This window comes from Protopterus annectens, chromosome 1.part1 (assembly GCF_019279795.1).
Source record: "Protopterus annectens isolate FY-2018-M chromosome 1.part1, PAN1.0, whole genome shotgun sequence".
NCBI lineage: Eukaryota > Metazoa > Chordata > Ceratodontiformes > Protopteridae > Protopterus > Protopterus annectens.
The window spans coordinates 1,267,503,267-1,267,517,370 of record NC_056726.1 but is presented as its reverse complement, the minus strand read 5'-3'; the positions used below and the strand labels follow the sequence as shown (position 1 = coordinate 1,267,517,370).

Sequence of the window (14,104 nt, the reverse complement as noted above, 5' to 3'; positions counted from 1 at the left end):
ACCTTTCTTCAGACCAAAAACACAGATATCGCATAACAACATTCTCATGACAGCATACACTTTCACATCTGCACACTCCTGACCCTTCCACTCAACCAGCACATACCATGATCAATTCCCATATATACTGCCTCCCAGTGCACTCAATATACTGAAGCACTCATACGTTCTTATGTTCATACTACGCCATCGATCTGTGATGATGTTTGCAAAGCCTAGTCATATATTCACTCAAAACTTCAATGATAAGGACACATCTTTTGATCTGAATACTCACTGCAACACTTGAGAACTCATTCCTGAATATCACTGACATGCACATACTGCCTGCATTCACTCACTCAAAATGCCTGCAAACATATTACACCATACACTCAGTGATTTACTCACAACACAAAAAAGCAGCCACTATACAAAAATATCCAATATTCTCACACACACACACACACACACACACACAGTATATCTGTACACACTGTTGATATGTATGCATCCTCAAGCAGTATATATATATATATATATATATATATATATATATATATATATATATATATATATATATATATATAGGTTCATAGGTTCATACTAGGCTATCTGCCCTAGGGCATTTATAAGCCTAGCCAGAATGTGTTTGGCTTTCGCCACCCATTTTATATTTATTTTGCTATGCCCTTTTTCGAGGTTAGTATACTGTGCCTCTGTCTAACAGTGACACAGAAGTGATACCCGGGGTAAATCTATGATCTCCCATCCACTCATCAAGATTCCTCTTGAAGAGAGTCAGTGAGGGACTCTGCCTAACCTGGACTGGGATTTTATTCCAGAGTGAAGGGAGCCTCTGGGTTATGAATCTGTCCCTCCAGCATGTCCTATTTATAAAGAAACACACACCCAAGCAGGGGCTCGAACCCTGGACCCTCAGATTAAGAGTCTGATGCTCTACCGACTGAGCTACCCTGGCTGTTATATATATATATATATATGTACATATACTCCATGACCGCATACTTTCACTAAGTGGGTACTGATATACTAGTCATTGATGAGGCAGCTAGGAATATTGTGGACAGTACCTAAATGTCAGTCACAGAATAACAAGGAATTACCATACCATGCACGAGTGAGTATAGCTATTCAAAACACACATGTACACATGTTTTTTTTTTTCTAAAAACAAACCCATATTTTGGAAGAGATTAACTCAATTAGCATTATCTAGGCATATCCAAACTTCTATACATTTGACTTTCAAAATTGTTTTGTTGAATCTTGTAAGTTCAGCAAATTGCAAAATTGGTTCCAAAGACCATTCCCTTCCATACGTCCATAGGTGCTTGATAGGCTATTGTTCCTTGAGAATTTTGTAGCCCTTGTATTGTATGTACAAATAACCCAGAGCTCTTGTAATTTAAGTACAAATAGCTCAGAGTCAGGCAAACATTTACATGTTGCTCCACCTCTAAGGGAAAAAAATTGCTAGAACAGAGGCAAATTTGGGATTTCCCATTTAGTTGTCCAGACTATACTTAGAGTGAGAGACATACGTTGCTTCATGTGGAGAAAAAAGTTTCCCGAAAAGTGGAATTCTCTGTGATACATAGCTGTCACACCAACATGTTCTGTTTATCTTGTAGAAGATATGTAAAAGGTCCAGTCTTCCATGGTGTAGTAAAAAGGATGAAGTCTTGTGCTCAAGACGAAAGTGCAAATTTTTGCCTGTTTGTGGATTAAATAATTTTTACTACATCACAGAAGACTCGACCTTTTACATATTTATTGGTTTTGATTTTAGTGTTTCTTTTGACTATCTTGTAGAAGAGATTACGATTGTTTGAGCAGGTGTTTATGTCACCCTTGGACTTATGGTTGTACTGTAGGTCTGAAACAATGGTTTCATTTCAGACTGTGTAAGGGAGGCAGAGATTGCAACTCCATAGGCTGTAAAATACCTGTACGATGTACAGGACTTTAAGATGGGTAAAAATTTGTTATTTCAACAATGTGTATGAAGTTAAGCACCTTTAGTAATTTCACAGATTTTATCTGAAAAAATCTTATTGATATTAAGATTATACCCATTAGCATATAGGGTCTTATCTTTCTGGAGCTCTTTTTTACTTCCCTGCATCATCCTATGGCCTACTCCTCTACCCCATTCATTGCCAGGTCAGTCAGCTACTCCTTAACTTTGAATCAAGCTGTGGCTGTGGCATCCAGGCACGTCTCACAGCCAGCTTCCATTGGGGAAGTTATGACTTTTTGTGACCTACACATTTTTCCCTCCATTTCCCCCTCACTCTTTTGCATGGTAACACCCAAGGGGGGTTGGTGTGCAATGGTTACATTCAGCATTTAAGAACCCAACCAGTGTGTTAACTGTGCAACCAAAAAAATACTAGTAAACAACAAATGGAGGTCCACATCATTACAGGCAATACTAGGAAACCAGAAAATATCAATGCACAGCTGCTGCACAATGCAAAATGACCAAATTCAAGAATTCAGTGGCGATTTACTCATAATCAATTGTTGAGTGATTTCATCCCAGCAACTCGGGACTTCATCAGAATATGTTGTACAGTTAAAAATCACTAGTTTAAATACAGTTGTTCATTAATTCATCAATCATTCAATAAACATAGTTAAATGAATATAATTAGACAAATAAACAAGTGAATTGAATAAAACAGAAACATTTAAAGGACCGTTGAAAATACATTTCAAAAAATACATTTAAAATCTTTATATAAAAACTTTAGAAGCTTTTAAACTATAATATATTATAGATAGGATTAAAATGTTAAAGTAACACTCATAATAAAATAACATTTGTAGAATGTGAAATACATACAAAAAACAAATATATATAAAAACCTTGGAAAAGTTACAATATAAGAATATGATGTGAATGCAAACCAAGAAAATTGGCGATTGTTTAAGGGACCAAAAATAAAGCTGACTGGTGCCATAAGTAATTATAGCTTTGCAGCCCTCATTTTTAACACAGGGATGAATTGAGATATTTTCATTTAATCCAGGAAGTGTTGTGGCCTCTGACTAAATTTGCCATACTGGTTCTCGGTTTTCCTACTAGCCACCTCTAACACTCAGATCCACCACTTCTACAATTCCAAACTTCAAATTGGTGTAGCCAACACAGACTAGGGAAAGTCTGTATAGAGCGTTGCTAGTGTTTCCTTTTCTAATGTCATATGTTCTTTTAGCTAATGTCCTTACTGTTTTGCCAACATAATATGCCTGAGATTCTTTACAAATACTTATATACACTAGCCCTTTGGTTTCACAATTTCCTCTCACAAAGGTTATTTTAGTAGCACAATGGTTTCTCAACACTATATCTTCGTAGTTTACAAAACAGGAACAAAAATTACACCTTCCACATCATTGTGTTCCTTTTGGTGCTTCCACTCTGTCACATTCTAAAATTTTCTTAACATTAAAGTTATTCTTTTGTATTAATTGAGAAATATTTCAAACAGTTTGAAAAACGTCATTATCTATTTTTAATACGGACCAGTTTTTGTTAATAATGTTTTTCTCAAGGGAAAATGTATGGTTATATGTAATTCCATTGACTTCTGGAATTTGGGAACCCTATTTTATGAATTAAAAAGTATCTGTACCCTTGAAATTTCCCAAAAGTGGGGTGTATTTAACACCCCTTCCTTTGACTATCTTGTGATGGGGTTGGTACTGATCCCCGAAGGAACTTTTCACCCAAGCACAAACAGCCGGGCATACTTTCACAAAAATGCTTTTTACCAGAAAAGCTCTTTCGTGGAAGTATGCCTGCAACTAGAGGGAGTCGTTGGGGAATGACTGTTGCGGAGATTGTACTACGGTGCGGATAAGGGAATATTCCCTTTTCCTCACTGTAGTGCAATCTCGAAGAGTGAGAATATTAAAGTAGGGGATGGGGGGCACAGTGCCACACATGGGGGGGGGTGCAGGGGGGTCTTGCCCTCCTGAATAAAAGTAGATTTATTTATTTATTTATTTTTAACGCACTTTAACGAAAGTGCTTTTTCAGTGAAAGTGCTTTTATTAAAGTGTGTTCAGTGATTGTGGATTCAGACTATTGAATGTTCGTTCAATAGTCCTAGATCCCCTGTGATATACTGTGCAAAGTAAATCCTTTTGTTATCCTCTCTCTGAAAACATAGACTTCATTTTGTCCATTTCTTTCAAAAACAAATCATCACTGGATACAATTCTAGCTGCCCTTACTAACTGGCCCTTAATGAGATTTCGTAATATTTTTAATGCAAATAAGAGCTGGAAAATATATTGTTTCTGTATAAAGAAGAAATGGACTGTTTTTTATCAACTAATACACTGACATCCAAGTAATGAAAAGTGTGGAACATGCGTTTGTCTATAAATGTCAAAAACATAGTAGCACTCGAAATGTAGCTTAAAAATTGTTCAATTTGCTGTATTTTTTCTGCCAAATAATAAATATCTACTGTAGAAGGTCCAATGTGAGTGAAAGGGTGAATGTCAGACAAATTGTCTTTCCCAACTGAGCATAACAGGGCCTCTTAAATGAAAGACCAGCACTGGTAGAGTTTTTAATAGAATTTAAAACAGAAGCTGCCATTAAAAAAGGAATAATTAGTAGAGCATATAAAATATTGCATGATATACCTTAAGTAGAATCCAAAGAAATTTTCCTCAGGTGGATAGCAAAGATTTGAGGTGTGATAAGCAGGGAAGAGGTGGCAGGTAAATTTTTGGGGTGTGTAGTGATCTGGCCATAATGATTCCTTGTGGACCATTGTGTTGGAAATGCTGGGTGAGCAAATTGGATTAATTGACTTCTGGAGCATTTCTCCCCGGGCCTCCGCTGAAAACAGGATCTGTGGAACCTAGTAGGACTTTCCCGGTCAACAAATGTTAAATAAATAAATAAATAAATAAAATAAATTAACTTGGAGATGATTTTTTGAGCTCTGATACAGTAAAGTCTTGCTGAGTATAATTATGGGGGCTGCCAAAAAAACAACTACTAGAAAATAGAAATTAAAGTCTAAACCAACTTTATTAGGACAGAGATAGAACAACTGGAATTGGGATATTTAGAAAAGAGAAGGAGAAATCTACATAGGAAAAAATAGGAATTGTGGGAATAATATATGCAGAGAAGGAAAGAGGTTTAATAAGCAGGATTTGAATGAGCCATATGATTCTTAACTGACAATCACTGGATAGATTATAAGTGATGTATAATGTTTGCAACTACAGTTGTTTTAATGGTGTCTGATGTATGTTTGCATCTAAAGTGGTGTCAGTGTTGTTTTTCATTTATATAAATGTAAGATTGCCTATAGCATATGTGATAATTTAAAAAAGATGTTTATTGGAAAAAAAAACAAGCTTTGCATAAATGGGGGCTCAAGCTGCCCCGTGGCATCCACTTTAACCTGCATGTAGAAAACGCCTTCAAAAAATAGAAAGTTGTTCTTTAACTCTAATGCCATAAGTTCCACCAAAATTTTTATATCTCTATTTTCCAAGCATTCAGATTCAATAAGGGCATCATGAAAAAAAATTCTAGTCCCTTGTCATGGGGGAATAATTGTAAAGAGATTAATAATATCATTAGTAACAAAACTAATATTGTCTCTCCAAAAATTATTCGTTAGTTTCCCCAGAAGGTCCCACGAGTCCCTTAGGATGTGATGTGTGCCCCCAAAACATTTTTCAATTTTCTAACAATGTAAACTCCAAGGGGGTATATCTTCAAACCTTGTGCAGAAACAATTAGTCTGAAAGGTGGGTGTAATATATATATTTATGTGTTTTTGGAATACCCAACACAACTTGAGCAAAAGGAATTCCCTGGTTTCAGCACAAATAATACCCTTGTGTAAACGCATCATCCAAGAATAAATCTATCATTTGGTAGGCAAACTTTAATTTCTTGAGGCAGGGGTATATTTAGTATCATCCTGCAACATCTCAAAAATGTTACTAACATAATCTATTTGATCCATTAAAAACCACTCTACCCCCTTTATCTAGCTTTATAACTTGTACAGATTTGCATTTTCTGAGACACTCGAGTATAGTACGCTTGTCCCTATTCAAGTTGAAAAAAACACTTGTGTTTGTCCCTAGAGAGGGTATAAAGGTGTCTTGTGCATGCCTTTTCAAATAGACTCTTCTTTATAACAGAGTCCGTCCCCAAGGATATTCCTTTGTTGTTATACATAACTGCCAAGTACAACTTCCTTATAAAGAGTTTTAAGTCAACAATAACCTCTGTTGTGTTAACTTTATTAGATGGCACAAATTTAAAACCCTTTTCAAACAATGAAAAGTGTCCAGGTTCAATAGTCAAATGACTATAATTAAAATCATTGTGGGTAACAATTTTGCCTTCCAGTTCTGGTGTGTAAACTACCAGTTGTTCTGTCTCCTTCCTCGCTGTCTTGTTTTGCCTGTGTTTGTACCTTACTTCCCCTGTCTATGTGGTGTGGAAATGTTCTCGTCCTCGGAGTCCCTGAGTTCTCCCCATAGTTCTTTTTCCTGCTGTGGTAAAGGGTGGTGTGTTCTAAAAATTTATCCTTGCTCTAAAATCTTATGATAAGGGAAGTAAAATTATTGCAACTTGGGCCTTTCGTTTGAAAACTAAAGGAATAAGTATCTGATTTGAGTTGCATGAAATACATTTAAAAGGCTTAACTCTGAACAAATGTTTAAATTGTAATTACTGGAATTCAACACATAGTAAAGCTAACACTGTGTATAATTACCATAGTAAATATATATATATATATATATATATATATATATATATATATATATACAAAATACACTATAATACAGCCTAAATATGCCCTTCTATAGTCTATACTGATTCTAAAATGAAATCACCTAGACCCTTCTTAGGCTTAACTATAAAAATCGGCTATATATATATATATATATATATATATATATATATATATATATATACAAAATACACTATAATACAGCCTAAATATGCCCTTCTATAGTCTATACTAATTCTAAAATGAAATCACCTAGACCCTTCTTAGGCTTAACTATAAAAATCGGCTATATATATATATATATATATATATATACAAAATACACTATAATACAGCCTAAATATGCCCTTCTATAGTCTATACTGATTCTAAAATGAAATCACCTAGACCCTTCTTAGGCTTAACTATAAAAATCGGCTAGGACGTCTTATCCAGATATTAAGAAAAAAGATTTAAAAACAATATTTATAAACTGTAAAATCATATCTGGATCAAAAGTTGCCAACAATCATTGTCAGCTCTTAATCCCCATTATGTAAAAGTTTATTGGGGAGTCATCTGTACTAGGTACTTTAGTCAATATGTTTGAAATGTTAGTACAAATTCCAAAGTAACCTCAAAACTATAATAGTTTAATGCACACTCTTCTGTCAAATAAAAGTTTACTTTGTATAATCTTAAAAGTGTGAAAGTTATAAAGTTATCTCATCAATACTACTTTATATGAACATCTTACAGATAATATATGTCACCATAGTGCTACATAATTCCTCTGTATATATTTTGTAGGTAATCTGTTATGGAAAGATTTTTTTTTATTTGTTGCTCATAGCCTGGGACATGGCTGAAAAAAAGGTTATTCAACCATCCCACTAAGCTAATCATAGGATCATAGGACATTACTAAGCTATCGACCCAAAGGTCATTTTAAGCCTAGACGTTTCATCCCAGTGTAATAGCATAGAAATGATAGTTAATACCCACAATTGCATTTAATGATGACTGCTCATGTCCAGGAGGGTTGTGGGTGCTATCACCAGTAAGAATTTATGGTACACCATCCACTCGTCCAGGTTCCTCCTGAACATTGTCATAGAGGTGGTGTATATACCAAACAGTAGAGGGTCCAGCATTTGGTTAATAAAAGTTTTGTAAAATGTAACTTAAACTAATAAGTCACTACTAAGTTTTGTTTGAAGTACTTTTTAATGCAACTATAGTCAACCAGAAAACCTTTTTTTCAATGTATAGTACAAATAAAAGTTATATAAATTTCTAATTATTTAATCTAAATAAAGAAAAGTTAACACACTATTTTGCTAACAAATTTATCATAACCTAAAGTTTTCAAACTAAACAAATATGCATTTAAAGCTTTGCAATGATATCCTACAGATGCTGTGCAACTTAATTTTAATATAAATGAACATAATCGGCATTTCTTGCAAAGTAATACCATTTAACACATCAATCCTTTGTTTTGTCATAGCATGATAATAAAGGAGCATATTGCTTCGTTATTTATTTGCTTACATAAGCTTGTTGACTGGAGTGATGCGCTAATCTCATTGGACCATTTGCAGGCACAGCGTGGGTGAAGCAATCTTATGAAATAAGAATAAAACATTGTTAGGAATAGAGAAAAAAGTAAAGATGTTTCCAAATCCAAAGACTGAATAAATATCACAATAGACAGTAAAAAATGGCACCAGCATTCAAAGCAAAATAGTACAATACTTGGTTTAGAGAAAAATAAATGTACCAATACTTCAATATGTGCTGTTTCAATACATGCCTATAAAATAATTGTGATCCCTGCCTTGACTAAAATAATGCCTATCCAGTAGTGGCATACGAGAGGGTAAGGACAGGCAAAGGAAGAGAGAGACACAAAGCAGGAAGGTTAAGAGTGCATCCTAGTATGTATGGGATAGTCATAATGTTCATGGGTGTAAATGACTTCAGATGTACCTCCCTGGACTATAAGAGAGACATGATGGAGCTCTCAGAATATGTATCTAAGGCACGTATGAACCTAGCTTTGAATAGCGTTCTATCATTTCCAACAATAATGTTGCAAAATGAACAAAAGAGTGTTGATTTCACCAACTGTCTTAGCTTCTGGTGTCATTCTAAGGGGATACAGTATGTAGCAGCCTAGGAGGAGATGGTAAACAGTCCTACCTGCTTTACCAGGTATGGCCTGCACCTTTACCTCCACAAGGCTTTTGTATATTGTCTACAGCCATGGTGCTTGTTTCAGGCAATGTTAGTTTTTCAAAGCTTCCAACATAAAACAGAATCTGGATAACATAAAAGTTAGACCTGAACTGCTGCTCAGTGCTAGTAGCCGTAACAAACACCACTGCTCCCTACAATGAGAGCACTCTACCAGTGCAGGGTTTCAATGCCTACCACATATTCAGGCCCACTGCATTAGATGAAAGTGATAAAGATGATATATCCATATTCTTAAATGACGTTTCACCTCCAGACTCATTAAACAAGATAATGACCAGGAACTCTTCCGTGTTGAACTTTTTATTAACAAAAAATGTTATTATATCATAGCTGACTATAGGAACCCCATGTATAGTGCTGTCAATCAATACCTCCTACCTAACCAGTATGAAGTCCCTATGTATTAAGCCAAATACCGTTCTCTAAGGTGACTTTAACCACCCTTCCATTAACTGGGAGATATACATCTTCAAACGTGTGTTCAGAAATGTATCTAGACCAGTTAGTCCTCACCCAACCACTGTGTGATAAAATCTTGGATTTGGTCCTTACCAACATGGGGCAATGTTCCTGCTTGCCAGCTGTGATTTCCTTCTCATTCGGACCACAAGTCAGTAACATTCACCTTAAGAGTGAAGCTGGAAGAATCTGCTAATACATAAATTGAAAAGCCCCTTCCATCTTGCTGACCCCGCTGCTTATGTGAAATCCTTTTGTCAAATTATTTGCACATGTAAGTAGCTGCATAGATTCATCTGTCCCACCCCCCAAAAAAAAAATACAGTGGCAAATTTAAAAATAACTGTTATTGTGGATCCCCAAGGCTTTATATATATAATAAAAGGAAAAACTCATTGCATGTGAAAATAAATTTTACTCTCAAAACACCCATAATGCTGTTGGTAAACTGAACAAGGACTTCTGGACCCTGATCAAATCAACCACAGACAGATATGAAGTAAAATTAGCCAAACAGACAAAGGACAAACATAGTGCCTTCTTTAACTATGTTAGAAATTTCAGAAACAATGCCTAGCACTATGCAGAGTTGACAGTAAAGGATACCACTTACTTAGATGCAAAGAACATAGGATACAAGCAGACAAATTTAGTTTAAACTTTACTCTCTCTCTGCTCCTGTATTCCTAAATCACATACCTGCATATACAACCAACCTCAATTCTCCCAAGAACAAGTCCTCAAGGCACAATCTATGGCCAAGAACACTACTTCTTTGTGGCCAGATAGCATATCAGGATAAATACTGGTTAGCCTGAAGCATGACTTGTTAGACCCCGTATGGAAGTTATTCAATACTAGCTGTTAAACAGGCATTATGCCAGATAAATGGATGACAGCAAAAAACATCCCCTTTCCCAACAGCAGAGTGTCAACAGAGCGAAGTAATTATAGACCCATAAGCCTGTTCATCCTCTTCTTTAAAGTTATGATAAGGATCATTATGGAATTAATATATAAAGCCTCAGGTAACCTACAAACTCTTATTGCTGCTGGGGACTCAAAACCAAGATCTACGAAGCTTTAGCCCATCACTCTACCCATTTAGCTACTTGGATAGTATTACTACTAGGCTAACTACCCTTGTGGGCCATTTTAAGCCAAGCCAATTATCCCATGTGAGACTCAAACCCTGAACCCTGTGCTTATAAGCTATGCACCTTACCATTATGCCAAGATACTTTCGACCAAAGCCATTTCAGAATAATCAAAGGCAGATCCTCTCTAATTAATCTGGTCAACTTCTTTGATAAGGGTACTGTAGCAGTGGATGAGGACAAATCAGTACAGACCACATTCCTAACATTTGATGCCATCCCATATGCAGGTATTGTAGATGCACTCTCCAAGCTAAATGTAAAACCATATGTAATTATTGGATAGCAAACTGGATCACAAATAGAACCTAAGAAATTAGGGTAAGTGGCTTTACCTCCTTCAAAAGAACTGCCACTAGTCATGCACCCCAATGTTCAGTCCTTGGGCAACTTTGGTGTTTACTTCTCAGTGGTCAAGCAGATATTAAGGGTTTATGGCTGACCAAGTTTGCAGATGATTATAAACTTGGTGTGTCATCATAAACTCCCAGAGGACACCTAAATTCTCCAAGAGGACCTATTTCAAGGTAGTGGATGATGTCAAAATCACATATTAAAACTAAATTCTATGGAAGGTATAATTGTATTCTTCAACAATCATAACTTCCTTTGTAACTATTACATTGATAACATTGACAGGGATCTGAGAACCTGTGTTGACAATGAACTGTCCTTTGATCACCGTATAGCCACTATTATAAGAAAGTTACTTTTCATTGCACAGTTTATATCTGAGTGTATGGTATCCAAACTGAGGGATATAAATATTCTACTGTACTTGGCTATCAACAGGCTGATCAGTGGATATAATGCCCCAATCTTTATGTACCTGTGTAAACACTTGCCACGACTGGAGGGACCATAATGCTTTCTGACTAAAATAATCAAGGGCTTAGATTGCAAAAACTGTAAAAACCATCTCGAAGTTTTGCTATTTTGTTCAGTACCCTTACATGGATCTAAGAGGCGACTTCTGCCTCATGTGTAGGGCCTCAACAGATCTTATTATGTCAGACCTATTACTTACTCACAAACCCAATGATAGTATGAATATTTGTTCAAGGGATCCCAATTTCCTTTGTATCATAAAGTAAATGTGTTGGAAGGATAGGTATGTATCACACAGAATAGCTCTTCTATGGAACCATCGTCTGATTCTTCTCTTACCCTATTCAATTTATTTTGGATGACTGGCTGGGAAACTGAGAATTCACCTCTGTTTTAGCACCTATGTGCTTTGTGGTTAGGGGCAATGAGTAAATGTCTCAAACTTATCTTGTTCTACCTGCTTCTGGGTTATTTTGTCCTCCTGTGATCCTCACAGATTAATAGCTTAGTAATTACCTATGGACATAAATGGTGGGAGGTGGACATAGCCTAGTAATTATCTATGGATGTAAATGCTGCAAGGTGGCCAAAGTATGTAAAGAAATAGAGAAATGGGATAGTGGTTTTGTATGTAATGTGCCCTGCCCATGAGCATCTGCACTGCACTTGTGTAAGGAGGTGTTCTTTGGTGGCATCTGTATTCAGCTAACGTTGAAGGTCTTTCAAAGCATTGGGAAGGGAGCATAAGTGGAAAATGCATAGTGTCTGCAGTGGTGCTTAGTTTGTGGTACTTGCAGTGTTGGGCTGGCATGATAGAGGTTTCAATGTAGTGGAAGTAGATTTTGCTGGAAGTTTATATTTGGGTGAAGAAGAAAGTTTTGGGAAGAGGGTTTTATACAGTACTGAACCAAGTAGGATGGCTGCTTTATGTTGTACTAGTAGCAACCTGGCTTTTGAGGGGGGCAAGCTCTGATGTTGCCGGGGTTGAGAATTAGAGATAAAATGGTAGATTTTATTTCAGATGGTCTCTAAGATGGAAGTCCGTTTTCTTGAAGGCTGCAACTATTATGGAAAGTCCAGGTTAAAGTTGAGACAGGACCTTTGACTATTGCAGCTGAAGGTGGACTCAATAGATAGGTAGAGAATTTTCTTGGTCTAAAAATAGGAGACAGCTTGATTTTCTTAGGTGTTTTTCTATGTGACATTGGAAGTTAAGGGACTGTTCAAGCCATATTCCTAGGTATTTGAAGGTGGTAGTAATTACTATAATGAACTTGCTTCTATTTTTGATATTAAGGGATTTCATGATTTGGCTAGTTCTGGATATCAGTCAAAGAACATAGATTTAGTTTTTGAGGGGATGAGCATTAAGGTATGTTGGATGAGCCACTGATTAAGTGTGTGCTGGTCATCTTGTAATTGTGTTTGCATTACAGGTTGGGATTTGTTGGATCAGAAAGTGACCCTGTCATCTGCAAATAGGATCAGGGGTATGCATGGATGGTTTTAAGTTAGTTTATTGATAAAACTGAAGCAGAACAAGAATGCTAGGGTAATGGTGTTGCCTCAGAAATTTTGGAGGCTATTTTCATTTTGAGGTGCCTCTTGTGAGGAAGTCATTAAACCATAAACTGGCAGTTTTTACTAAGGCCAATTTGTTTTAATTTGTCAAATAAGAATGTGTGGTCTATGGAGACTGCTCCTGGGAGACATCGTTTGTTAATGCTGATTAGGAATTCATTTATTATTTATTTATTTATTTTACATTTGTTAACCGGGCTAGTCTGGCTGGATACATGTCCATTTTCAGCAGAGGCCCGAGGAGAAAAGCTCCACTATAATATTATACTTTTACAGTTTAAAAAGATACAATTAGTAAAAATAGTAAAAATAACAATTTTCATTCAACAATATTCATCAGTTAGGTAACATAGGAAAGTCATGTTGATGTGTCTTGCCAAGAATTCATGGTGTTTTCTGGACAGGAGATGATATGGTTTTATGTATGCATTGTTTTGATTGTCAATTATTTTTTCTCACATTTTTCTAGCATATCATTTGTAAAGACTGGCGGATAACGTGCTAGATTTTCTGTGCTCTGTTGTTTTGTAATTAGCTTAGTTAACATGGTTTCCCATATGAGAGCATGATGTTTTTAGTCCAACAGTGACTGTAGTGGTGAGTAATTGGAATGGTGAGGAGGTCTTTCTAGAGCTGAATGAAGGAGGGGACCAGGATTTTAGAACCTGGGGGTATCACCTGGTTCTTTGTTAAGTTGTTTGTATTTATTTATTTATTTTTAAGTAGAATGATGGGATGTGTGAAGTTGTGAGGGTGGGAGAAGTGCTCTCTGAGTGTTGTTATTGATCTGGGGTAGATTGCTGATTTTGTTTAGGATGTCTTTGCAGTTGAGATTGAATTTTGGGTTCTTCGGGGAGTTAGGATTTTGCTGGAATTTGCAGCCTGTGATTTAGTTGATCCCCTTGCATTTTCTTTTTTGGTTTTCATTGGACTGAACGTTGTGTGGCTTTGTAGTACTTGCATTTGTGCCTCTAAATTAACTGTTTGGTAAAAGTGGCAAATTTTGTACAAATCTGCGGGGAGGAGTTGCGTTTCCATTGA

General features: G+C 36.1%; 1 protein-coding gene and 1 non-coding gene across 2 annotated transcripts in view; one reads left to right on the top strand and one right to left on the bottom strand.

The window, feature by feature from the left end:
• Nucleotides 1-14,104, top strand: part of SHISA7 (shisa family member 7) — a 1,851,055-nt gene that overhangs the window by 1,509,154 nt on the left and 327,797 nt on the right. The window lies entirely within an intron of this gene.
• TRNAK-CUU lies at nucleotides 889-961 on the bottom strand. The gene has a single exon. It is a non-coding gene; the product is annotated as a tRNA-Lys (tRNA).